This window comes from Struthio camelus, chromosome 2 (assembly GCF_040807025.1).
Source record: "Struthio camelus isolate bStrCam1 chromosome 2, bStrCam1.hap1, whole genome shotgun sequence".
Taxonomy (NCBI): domain Eukaryota; kingdom Metazoa; phylum Chordata; class Aves; order Struthioniformes; family Struthionidae; genus Struthio; species Struthio camelus.
In genome coordinates, this window is record NC_090943.1 from 167,081,649 (window position 1) to 167,094,113 (window position 12,465).

Consider the following 12,465-nt stretch of genomic DNA (forward strand, 5'->3'; position numbering starts at 1 on the left):
GAAAGTTGAGACACGTATTTTGGGTTTGAGGTTTTATGAAAAGGAGTTTGTAAAAGAATTGATCACAATTCCTTCCTCTGAGTTTGTGTTGCAGTTTTTAGGCACAATAAGCAAGATTAGCATCTCTAAGAAATGGCACAAGAGTTCAATTACACTGTCACAAGATCTTACACTGTCATTGACCAAAGCACCATCCGCTTTGCTAAAGAAGGATGAGGCTTCTGATTTTTCCACTCTTAGCAACCAATGCCTGTGACAACAATGTGAGCAATTCTTACCACCTGGGATAAAGCTTTTCCTGGGTGAATCAAAGGATGACACTTTCTGAAAGGATGAAAGAGGCCGGGGCGTTTGCCTGGCCCTTTGGTCTTATTAGTATTTTCTTAAGAATTTCCCAGAATAAGCCTTTTCTGAGTTGTGATAAAATGACAAAAAAAGCCAATAGAAAAACAGATTGCATAACATACAGGGATGTGTTTAACTGCACATAACGGGGACCTGCAGTACGTATCTCCATTCGAGCTGCAGGGCAGCTGCATCTCGTGGGATAATGTTTAGCCACAGACACTTGGGCTTGCTATAAAGAAGCCTGTGACACCAATCTGATCTTGAAAATTAGCTCTGCAGTTAAAGTTAACTAAGTCAGGGTCCACAGCAAGAGACCCTGGTAAAGGGTGGCAAAGTTCCATTTTTAAGAAGTGCAACTGAGGCACAGAGGCATCAACTGATATGCCAGAGGTCATGAAGGAAGCCCATGATGGAGCAGGGAGTCAAACGCCAGTTTTCTGAGTGCAAAGGCTCTTCCACACAGCACTGGCACATCCTTCCTACGGAAGTCTCTAGAAATGAGAAAAATCAGCAGTGGACATAAGAATAAAGGAGATTTAATTCGATCTTGAAGCTGACATGCAGTATACCAACTGAAACTCCAGCATTTTCTTTTTCTTCTTGACTTTCTATTTCTTTTGTTCCCCTGCTTTTTGATCTGCAGTAATGCAGAGGAACTGCTGACAATCACTGCTTCAGATGTGGGACTTTATCACAGTAGGATTAACTAAATCACAAATGCAGAGCCTATACAGCATCAGCCCCCTTCCTATTCACATCCCAGTGGCAGATGGCAACGAGAAAAGAATTTCCTCGTATTGTTAAAGCTTGTGGTTTTTCACCTATGAAAAGGACTTTTGCTCTGGTGCAAGAAGGGAACCCGTTTTTACAGTTACGGTGGAAAAGATGAATAGGCGTTATGTCAATATGATTGACGTTCTCTAGGTTTGTTAGCAGCGTTTTTTTGTTTTGTTTTTTAAACTAAAGCTGTCAGAAAGTTCTTTCACTTCACTTATAATCTTATGCTAAGAAGCGTGTAGATAATTAGCGTGAATTCTTACAACATGAAGACATGATGACAGAACCCCAGATGTTAGAGATGTTCTTGATCCCATAAGCACTGGGAGGTCCTGTGATCTTGGGCATGTTAGGCTAGTGCATGATGTGTTTCTGAATTTTAGGCTATCACAGGTTTATTGACTGCAGCCAGGCACTGAAAATGATAGAGCCAGGAGTTCTTCTAGATGCAGCAGACAAAGAAGGAATCCCTGACAGAATGATGTAATGGAAGAGCTGGGCAAGTACATACAGAAATACAAATTTTTGCACAAGGTATCCCCTGCAAAGATGTTTCTTTACGATGGTATCGTAGATCATATGCAAGCTATTAGTCTGAGGATGAGGTTAAAGCTCCTGTTATTTCCCTAAGGTGGAAGGATAAATCCTGTAGCTGAATGATAACAAATGGGTCCCACAAACACAGAAACACATTTTTAGTTTTGATGCAGATAGAGGTAAATAAGATCCTTACTACTTTCAAATACAATGCAATAAGCAAGCATGGAGAACGGTGCCGTGACTGTGGCTGCAGGATAGCTATGGCAAAAGTGAGTTTCTCTTAGACCACTGTGATTTGGGGTGTACAGGAGAGCTATTGCAAGGTGAACCCAGGTACGGACAGCTAGTGTAGCACCACCTACCCTCCTCACGTGGTGCTCGTCCTGACCCAAGTCCAGTCCCAAACAGGCCACATTATCTAATACTGAAACACTCTATTAAGAAGAAATTATATGGGAAAAAGCCAATCCACACGGCTTCAAGACAAACTCTTAAAACGCCATTCAGCTGGCATTTTCATTAGTCTTTAAGCTTTGCATATCACCACCTAGGGCACTAATTACTGGTAAGGAGAAGATTGTGGCTCTAGTAATCATTTCCTCCTAAAGAATTATTTAGCACAAACAAGGAGATCAAGCGTTTTTGGGCTTCCTTCTGATATGGTCTGGAACTGAACCATGAACCCCTCCGTCTCTCCTCACAGGCATAAGACAATAAAACCTGTTACTCTCTCATAAGTGAAACTGGGTTGGAGTTGTGAATGACTGACAAAAGCTATTAGGTTTCCCGAGTCATTCTGCATTTTTTCCATATTCATTTTTCTCCAGAGCAGCTCTGAAGGATGTCCCACATGATTCACTCGAATTTAATCACACAAAATAAATGGCCAAGTGCAATCTCAATCTTTTTAGCTAATTTGTTTTATTAACATATTGGTTAATAATTGGTTTTCTTTTACTGTACATCATATTGATTACGCATTAGATCTTCGTAGCGGTGGATATCATTTTCCATTATTGAGACATTTAGTATAAAAGGATGTCTGGAATAGATTAGATAACCGTGTCAAGCTCGCACGAAGCTGAAGCTATTAGAAAAGCGTTCTTGTTTAAGTCGGTTACTTTTTTCTGAAGAGTCCGACGCGCCATCGTCACAACGACCAGTTTCACAGAGCAGACAGATCTACCCCATGGCAACTTATTCACTTAGATAAATCTTATCTAAAAGCAGGGTAGCTTTTTAGCTGTTTGCATGCTTTTCTGCCACGGTAGATCTATAGTAACTGATTTCTCTTTAAATGAAGGCTGCCTCCTGTTCACCCCAGGCTCAACAAGTGTGTTGGTCATTATCGTACGGTATTTGTGAGCTTCCATTTTAGCTTATTGCCAGGTCATATGGTTGCATATCCAAATACTAGGTCATATGGTTGCGTATCCAAATACTCACCGCAAAAGCTGTTTCTCTACTTTTATCTGGCCTACAGTAAACCCTGTGTTTACTTAACTGTCCATGTCGTGATTATACAGCTGCATAGCCCACTGGTGGGTTACGACTGCACCTTAGCTGTTCCGTCCAGTGCCCTCAGATTAAAGTTTCCTAACTATGTACAGTAGACAGAGAGTCTAAAACTTAAATTGCTGGACATCTGATGCACTTTTACACAATGTTCAAGTTATCTTTAAACTTCATAGTTGCTATCTCTTTTAAGGCACTGCTTGTCATTGTTTTTCTGCACATCTTTTCATGTCACCAACAGTTAACGTCAGTGAAATATATAATTTAGTTTCAGGTAACAATTGTTTTTTTTGAAGTCTAAAGAAATTTTGTAGTACTATTATTACTGACTCACTATCTTTTCTTTGGGCCTCACAATATTTGCTATTTTTCTTAAATTAACGGACTGCAGAAACAGAGGTTTTAAGTGAAAAATCATTTTTGATGCAGCATATTTAATCCTTATTGTTAGAGAAAAATCTCTCAAGCATAACCCCCTAAATCTTTCAAATATAACCCCCCTTAAAAAAAAGAAGAAACTTAGTATAGATAAAGTACCCAGCATGATTTAAATTAGCGAGTTCTTAACACTTCAGATTGACAATTCTGAAATGAGAGCATTTGATTGTGGCCACATCTAAAAGCATTCCTACAGATAAACCTCTTTATCTGTTTTCTCTGATTTATATCCCTTTTCAGTGGATCCACATTTATCTTTCACTAATTGATGTCTCTATTAATAACAAATCCTTATGATTCAGTTGTTCTTAAAATGGTTTAAGCCTGAGTTCAGTTCCATATTCAGGATGAACCTCACATCATGGAAAGCATTTGTATTGGATCCAGCTCTTTACAACTCTTTTCTTTGAACAGGAAGAAAACCCAGGAAGGAGCAAGCAGAGCTATCAACCCATCCCAGCCTGCATTTTACTTGTGGCATTTCTTGCCTTAATGACTGGCTACACTGGATCAGAAAACATATATTAGTGAAAAAAAGAGGAGAATTAAGGCCAGGGCACAAGGACAAATCACCAGGATTCCAAATGCTTCCAAAAGCACAAATGCTCTTAACATATATTCGCATGAATCAGAATATTTTTGTCTGAGTAATATCAATGAGTAATATCATAAGCATTATTTGAGATACTTTGAGTATACGGAAGAATATTTACTGCTGCTGTATCAATGTGCATATTAATTACTCTTGCAACTAACTGTACTGGCCTACAAAAGTGTTTAGGACCAATAGAGCCAAGGATAGCAGATTCTTTTGAAATTTTAATTAAATACAGTCAGAATTAATCCGATAGTCTCAATGTCCAGAAAACATCAGGAAGATGTAATTAAAAAAAAATATATCACATCTTCTGGTGGGTTATGTTGGACAAACAGGAGCTGCAACAACACTAGTCACTGCCTACACCTCAGATCATAATACTTTTCTGTCCAATGACCCCTTTATCGGGGGGAGTCAGTGTTCGCTCCCTTCTGGTAGACCCCGGCCAGATCTCTCCCACCGCTGCTCCAAACATTCCAGTCTTGCAGCACCACTCTACCACTTTCTCCCCTGCTGTCCACTAGCTCTGTAATAACTTCCCAGAACTTATACTACATAACCTCCTCTTCTTTATTTCCTAGCATTTCCCTGGGAAAATGTTTCATGTACTGGTGTTTCAGTTAACTTCTTCCAAGCCACACAAGCCTTTTGGCTTCTATACCTTAAAATATTTGAAGATTAAAACAAGCCTTAGTGCCCCAGTAAAAGAACAAGAAAAATGCCCCAAATAATCCTCAGTTTATCTGCTCCGATATTCCATCTTGATGTTTGTAATCTGTTCTCAAGTAACATTATGACAAGCACTACATATGGCTCCAACTCCAGATTGGTACTAATGAAAACAAGAGCAGCAATAATGCGTATTGAGTGTTTCACTGACTATGATTGTGCTGGAGTACAAAATGATTCCTAGAGACTGTGCAGAAGGAGATGTGAATTTTATTTTCCTCTTACAGATTATTCACGCTACCTTCTTCTACCTTTAGCATTGCTCCCCTCTAGTGACTGCAGAGACAAGCTTAGTTGACCTCCTTTATGGCTACCACCTAGTGACACATAAGTGCTAGTTGCTTCATCTGAGGAAGGATATCAAATGCAAAAGAAATAACAGCACGGAAAGCAAGTGAACAAACATATTGGAATCCATGGCCCTCAACCTCAGCAAGCTGAGCACAGTTTACTGATATGGTATACACCAGCTGAAAATCTTGTATCAGTAGTAAAACCACTACCTGAAAAACATACTGCCTCCATCCAAAGCCTGAGGAACAAGCGCTGTGAATATCATTTTCAGACTCATTGACTGAGGTAAGGTTAGCCTCAGGGCCTTGGCACGAGCCAGAATTCACCTTTGTTGAAGGTATTTTGGACTCATTGCTGCACTCCACATCTATTACAGAACGACCGACCCATTACTACTAAATACAAGATTTCTTCATGACGGTGGAGTTCTGTGTTCATTCTCAAAATTGTTTGCCAGTATGTTGATTGATAGCATCTAGATTTCAAGAAGCAGACCATTTAGGTATACAATGTAGATGTCTAAATACAACTAAGTGCCTAAATTGTGTTTCTAGGAATGATCTACAGAACAACTCACACCTTTCTAAAGAAAGAACCAAAAATACATTGGAGGACTGTGGCAAAAGAACTCATTTCTCTCCTCTGGCTACAGAGAGAGGTTAAATGGCAAAATTAATCCCACCTTCCAGCTTTGTGTCTGACTTGCACTCACAGTTTACCTGCCTTGCCTGAGAAAGCTTCTTTTATATGAACCAAGGACTTGCCTTTGGGGATACTCTCTTGGAGTTCATGATTTACACCGCATTTGCAAAGTGCAATAAAGTGACTATACTAAATACATCTTTTATAGGACACCTACTTCTCATGATTGTGATAGACAATATTTGTAATAATATTTTGCTTTCTGTGGCACCTTGCATCTCAGCATGGCAGAACACTTTGCAAACATTTAATTAAGCCTTATGATGTCCCTCTGAGGTAGGCAGGTAGGTGTTTCATAATGGCATCAGATATTTAAAGTGACTTACCCGTGTAGTCATGCAAAATTTGATTATTAGTTTAGCGGCAGAAGTGGGACCACGATACGGAAATTTCATTGCCACTTCTCCAGCCGAACTACCTGAGGACTCTCTGACTTTGGAGAACCTTGGGCGGACAGTGCTAGGCTGGGCAGCAGTAGGGCTGACAACTGCAAGGGAAGGCGAAACACAGAGCGCCTCGTGGCAGTCTTCCCAGGATTTCAGATGACAGAAGTCGGAGCATCTAGCCCTTGGCTTCATTCACAGATGGACAGAAGGGTATAAGATTGTCTTTAATCTCTGTGAAGAGGCTATGGACAACCACAGTGCCGGAGGACAGTGTGTTCTTTTCTAGCGTCCAGAATGACATCCCAAAAAGAAATAGCAAGGTCAAACCCTCGTCCTCTTGAGCCAGCAGAGCTGGCTGTATAGCAACAAGCTGGCATATTCTATGCTATTCTCAGACTTCCCCTGGGCTGCCATAATCTACTGCCCCGGCACCTGTCTCACTAAATTACAGAGATATGTGCATCCTTGGACAACCGAATGGAGGAAATAAAAGCAAGGAAGTCGATACCAAGATCATACATATGCTACAGTGAGGTCTCAGCCAACTGGCTAATGAAATGAACACTGATCTGGGGATTTAGCCACACGCCCCGCCTCCCCAACTCCCCATCCATCATAATCTTTTTGTGTGTAGCCTTTCAAATCTTACCTAAATCTCTTCTTTTTCTTCTAATCCAGATTTCTAGTAACCCACTAGCTTGTAGAGGTGACAGGACTTGTGCCCTGTGGGTTTCTAAATGCCTTTGCAAGGTATTTCTTCAGCTTTGTTTATCATACTCCAGTGACGTGAAGTCAGAATTGGCAGTATGGTAGAGAGTGAACAGTCCCCTGCTTGCTGCTCAAGAGATTTTGCTCTGAATCCCAGCTCAGGTCAGATGACTTCTGTCCTACTGGTCAAGTCACTTTATCACATACCGTGGTACTCAACATTTGAAACCATGGCAAGTGATCAACCCTGCCTAGTAGGCATGCTCTGAGGTAGGGTATACGCCACACTAATAGTATTTTACACAAGTACTGATGAGATGAACACTATGTAGATGCTGGATTTAGATCAACAAGGAACTCCAACTGTGAGGCAATCCTTTTGTTGCCATGGTCTTAATTCCTCTCTCTCAGCTTTCCTACCTAACCAGGCATGCAGCAGCATTTGAAGGAGAGTTGGGATGTTCAGAGCTCCTCGGGTGCTCTGTACTGGTGCAGCAACAGAGCGTGATCTGCTTCATGGAAGTGTAGACTGCAAAGCATCTTACTCATTTCTTTCATTTATCTGTCTTTCACAAGTCTGTATTGGAATCACAGCACAGGGAACAACAAAAGCAAAGGACAGAGAGGAAAGACACACCTGCCAGATAAATATAACTCGTATGTATGCATCCATCTGAGCCAAGCACAGTGGGTAATTAGTCAAATCATTTAATTCATCTCTTCCAAGCTGTCTGTATGCAAATGTAATTGGGAAGGTGCAGTCGGTCACTGTATAGTATAGATTTAAAGAACTCTTAGAGAAAGAGGTTACTGCAGGATTTTTTATATCTTAAGGATGGTTTTGCCTCTGGTTATAGAGTAAGGCTTTTAGAGACCATGAAATACCTCCACTACTACCACAAACACACTCACATTAAGAAGACATACTGCAAGCAATTTGGCTATGTGCTGCTTCTGGAGAAGACTAGAAACAGCCAGGTGAAGAGCCACAATAAGCAGCTTTTCTGCTATTTTGAAAAGCCCCAGCCTGCTGCATCCTCCCAAATGTGCATGCTGGGATTTCTAAATAAGGTTTATGGTGGCTTTGCTAACTGCAGGAAAAAGGATTGCTTAAAATAACCATCAAGTATTTAGCATAGCTTAGCTTTCCCTGAGACAAACAGACTTTTTAGTGGGACCTACACCTACAACACCTTTGAAATTCAGGGCATTTAAAAATCAGGATACACTGTAATAGTGCCGTGTCCAAAAGGACTCAAATAAACTACTTACGATCCTGTACTCCAGACCAAAATCATAACCAGCCCCCTTCTCTCACTGTGAACCTGACTAATTTTTTGAATGACACTGGGAAAGACGTAGCCCCGTGAAACATGACACTGATCAGCAGAACAGTGACTGAAACTGTTTCTACTGGAAATTCCCATAGTGAAGCACCAAAAAAAAAATGAAGCCATAAAGAATAAATGCCCACTTTTGGAGATATTTTGCATCTGAGCACCAAGAGAAGACTTTGTCTTCAGTTACTCTTCAGAAGTGATGCAGGGATCCCCTACTCTACCGTACCTCTCAGGGCTGCAGAATGCAAGTCATTTGTAGGTGAGGAAACACAGGCACCAGCTAATTCCTTTCCTCCCTCTTTGCATTTCTTGAAGCTCAGTACCGGTGTAAAGATGAGAAGGATCAGGCTGTTCAGCAGAAAACAAGGCTCTCTGGGAACCACTGCCAGGAAATATAAATCGACAGCAACTGGGATTAGAAGAGGTGCCAAGATGCTCTACAAAAGCAATTAATGTGAAAGTTTAGACCTGACTCCCTTTCTCATGGTATGGACATCACTAGGAATTAGGGCCTGTTTCAGACACGTGAAGAAGTTTGCGTGGGAATACTGACAGCAAGTCTCAGAGGCTTTAACAGCAACTTGTCAAATTCTTGGGAGATTCCCAACTCACTTTTGCAGATACGAATGATTCAGAAAAGGCTGGGACTGCTGAGGGACAGTGCAGTGCATTTTACAAGTGCAAATCAGGCCCCCAGTTGGGGTAACTCATCACAGTTCCAGCGGCCCAGTGTATGCAAACTCCCAGCTTCATCCAGGTTGAACTTGCACAGGACCTCACTTCAGGAACGTCTGACTAAGAGTTAACGTTTTAACTCCTAGCTTTGAGTGTGCACAGTGACAAATGCAGTAACCACTTTACTTCTGCTATTGAAAACCTGTTCCCATACATTTTCCATCTCTTTCCAATGCACTGGAGTGATCCCATTTGCAATTCTCTCTGTTCCTTTGAGGAAAAATAAGCTGAAGGAAAAGGAAAGACAGTTCAGCCCCCATTGCCTCCAACAGAACAAGACCTTTCTGCAGCAGTATGAATCAATAGGGTATCTTCATCCACAGAGCTTGATATTTAAGCCCAAGTTTATGTGGCCATAACATCATGAAGACAAAGAAAAAAGAGGTAACTGTGGTTCTTCAAGGCAATCAGACTGCGGGATTTGTGGACCACTAAAGAAAAGTCGTTGTCTTTCCTGTACAGCCTTGTATCCTGGGGCCAGCACAGTAAAGCTCTGCAATAGAAAATCTGCAACTGATTTAGACCATAAAATTCCTTATGGCAAGGATAATGTTTCTCTCAGCATTTCCAAGAGACCCAGCACCCTGGTGAAACTGCAAAGGAACAACGAGGTGAATCACAAAACACAACATCCCTTTAGCAGGCAAAATTCCCATTATCTCCAATGGAAGCTCTGACTAGCAAAACTTCAGGTGTTGCTTCAACAGCGGCAATCTTTTAGCTATAGCTGTTAACCCAGTGCCCAGCCTCCCCTTTACATCTGCAACTCCTTCCATAGCCAAAATGCTCTGAGGACATCTAGCAGATGTTGCAGAGCTGTAACATTTCATCACTCTCACTTTTTGACATCCTGCAAGGTAGGGGCCAGATAGACACCAGTGAGCCCTGCCACCTGATTTGCCCCAGGGTGAGCAGGAGCTGTCCCTTGAAGGTGGTGACTCCATCAAGCTTGGTTCAAAGGGAGCATTCGGGTAGGTTGTGGGGAGGAGGGAGAAGTGGTCTTGTCTCGGAGTCCTTAGATTGACTGACTTAGAGAGATGTTATGAGAATTCACACTGATGATTTACAACCACCTGGAGACACTTTGATTAGCTCTAGCTGAGAGGAGGAAAAAATTATGTAGTTAGAAATAAGACAGTCATAGGGACTAACAGTCCTTTTGTTACATCAGCCTGAAGTAGGTTTCTGGTAATCCTTATATCCTGCAAAGGTGAAAAAAATCTGAGGGAGGAACAGCAGGCAGGACATGGCAACCTGGCTTTCCATAGGTCCATTTTGTTTCTCCACTGCCTGTCTGAGGTAGCCTTGTGAGAGCTTGAGGTCATTTATCAGCTCCACCTACACACAGCTCATGGAGCCTGGGGAAGGGCCTGAAAGGAGATTTTGCATCCCTGTAAATGGTATATAACTGTCTGATGCCTGCAGCACCAGGTAACCTCCTTGGTTTCATGCGGGAGGGAGATTTATGGGCAGAACAGAGAGAAACAGGAGCAGCATGAAGGCCTGAGGGCATGTGAGGTTGGGGCAGGGAAAGCAGAAGATGAACTGAGGGATGATTCATGAATTCATGAAGGGGAAGGCTGGGGCAGGTGTCAGGAAAGACATGAACTGAAAGAACAGAGAGTGACTAGAAGGATAAGAGAAAAGTCAGAGTGAAAAGTATATTTGGAAGCTGCTCATGACATAGCCTTATGTTGATTTTCTCTTCTACCCTGTTAGGCCAGACAGCCAGCCTGGGACCAACTCTGCTAACACCAGGAGCCAAAGGTGTTTTGCTGAAGGACTTCAGGGAAAATCCTATTTCAAGGACAGCTAGGTATCAACATGCCCTTAAGACATCTGGCCCTGGAAGGCTAAAGTTTTTCTAGCACTAGGCTTTGTGCTAGGGAATTGTATCTGTATCACAAGTTTTTCAAAGCAGAAAATGCCTAACACACACAAACCATTTTACAACTAAACACATTCAGATTCGTCACTGCCAATGTCAGCTAGGGTTCCAGATGTTTTCGTACATGGTACTAAATCTGAAATCATCACAAAAGTAAGAGATACTCAGGCTTTATCTCAAATATCTCATACACAAAGACTGGACGGTTTTTCTCCAGGCACCACGTGGTCAGTGCCACATGATAAAGTAAATGGCAAATCAGTTTTCCAGTGATGATAACAGACTTTATTCACAAACCAGAAGTCTTCGTGTACAGTTTCCTCAACTGGGCCATGAATCCCTCTTCATAGTAATTTATTGCACTGCACACTGTTTGTTCATGTGAAGCCAGCTTCATAAAAGAACATGCAACCACCTTTAAGCTCTGTAGCAACACAGAAAAGACTTAGTGCAATCAAGAATGAAGACTGCAGGGATAGGACCAGTGGGAAGTCTGATCTTGTGACTAAGTTAATACAATGATAACCGTTCTGAAATGTGTTTTTTCTAGCAAAATGATGAGGTATATAGAAAGTCTCCATGACAACACACCCCGGCCTTGTGCTGCAAGATACTTATGCAAGAAAGCGTCTAAAAATGTGGTGCCTGGGGAAGGCCCTCCAAAAAGAATTGGCATTTCAGCTACTTTCCCCATATTCTTCAGATTATTTTTCTTTTTTTTTTTTTTTCCTCTGGAACTTCAGATTTTAAATAGAAAAAGTTTTTTTTTTTTTTTAAACATAATCTTCCCCAAGTAAAATTACATCTTTACTTGTTGTTTTCAGTTAAAAAGACATACACAGAAATGTCAAATAACATGAAAATTTGACAGGTTTTTTCTTTGGCCAAAAGCGCTAAAACCTGCAGAGCTGTGCAAGTTGCTAGTCATCATAAAACGCACGGCAGTGGCAAATATCAAACCCACCAGTCTCCAAAGTGCATGTTATCTGAAATATAAGCTATCAAATCTGCACAGAATATGTTTTTATAAAAAAATTTTCCCATGAAAAAAGAGGATATGCTTTTATATCAGTTATGTTCTCACCGTGATGGGATTCAGTTGCCTGAATGGAGATGTCTAATGCCATTTGGGATGTCCCAGGTTTCGCCACCTAACCTAAATTGCTACTCCTGAAAGGATGGGTCACTTGCAGGTCCTGCGCTACATACGTCAGCTCTGCATGAATAGCTCGGACACTAGAGCATTCAGTACTGAAGTTGGTGGCCTGAAAACAACGGGTATATGGCACCATCAGAGGCAATAAGCTTCACCAAGGCCAGAATTTCACTCTTAGGCCTTATCAGGGGTGCTCCTACGAAGCTGCACAAGTTGCCTGAATTGAGGCTCACCAGTGAAACAAGATGGGCTTCAAAGCAGCCCTCTTGTGTACAGACTGGCTAGATTTCACAGCAAAGCTGTGGTTTCCA